Genomic DNA, 1143 nt, shown 5'->3' on the forward strand with positions numbered 1-1143 from the left:
CGAGCGCTCTAGGCGCCCGTGCGATCCCAGCGTCGAGGACGGTGGGAAAAGACCCACCGCCCCTATTGAGTTTTTTACGAGTTCTGCGGGTCATTACGCTATGCGGGATTCGACAATGATCCTTCCGCGGAGTTCACCTACGGAAACCTTGTTCTGACTTCTCCTTCCTCTAAATGATAAGGTTCGGTGGACTTCTCGCGACGTCATCGGCGGCGAACCGCCCACGTCGCCGCGATCCGAACACTTCACCGGACCATTCAATCGGTAGGAGCGACGGGCGGTGTGTACAAAGGGCGAGGACGTAGTCAACGCGAGCGATGACTCGCGCTTACTAGGAATTCCTCGTTGAAGACCAACAATTGCAATGATCTATCCCCATCACGATGAAATTTCAAAGATTACCCGGGCACGTCGGCCAAGGCTATAGACTCGTTGAATACATCGGTGTAGCGCGCGTGCGGCCCGAACATCTAAGGGCATCGCGGACACATTGTGCCTCAAACTTCCTTGGCCTAGCGGCCATAGTCCCTCTAAGAAGCTGGCCGTGGAGATGTACATCCACATAGCTAGTTAGCGGGCGAGGTCTCGTTCGTTATCGGAATTAACCGGACAAATCGCTCCACCAACTAAGAACGGCCATGCACCACCACCCATAGAATCAAGAAAGAGCTCTCGATCTGTCAATCCTTACTATGTCGGACACCGGTAAGTTTCCCGTGTTGAGTCAAATTAAGCCGCGAGTTCCACTCACAGTGGTGCCCTTCCCGTCAATTCCTTTAAGTTTCAGCCTTGCGACCATACTCCCCCGGAACCCAAAAACTTTGATTTCTCATAAGGTGCCGCGCGAGTCCTAAAAGCAACATCCGCCGATCCCTAGTCGGCATCGTTTATGGTTGAGACTAGGACGGTATCGATCGTCTTCGAGCCCCCAACTTTCGTTCTTGATTAATGAAAACATCCTTGGCAAATGCTTTCGCAGTTGTTTTTTTTTTTTTTTGGTAAGGTAAGTATGTATTGATCTTCCAAAAAGCTAGATACAAGAGAAACCAGGACACAAAAACCATGAACTCGAGAATGACACAAAATGTGGCATAGGGAGTTCAACGGTGAACCGACCGCAAAAACTACCGAGAAACGGAAGCA

Source organism: Rhodamnia argentea, chromosome 6 (genome assembly GCF_020921035.1).
Source record: "Rhodamnia argentea isolate NSW1041297 chromosome 6, ASM2092103v1, whole genome shotgun sequence".
Lineage (NCBI taxonomy): Eukaryota > Viridiplantae > Streptophyta > Magnoliopsida > Myrtales > Myrtaceae > Rhodamnia > Rhodamnia argentea.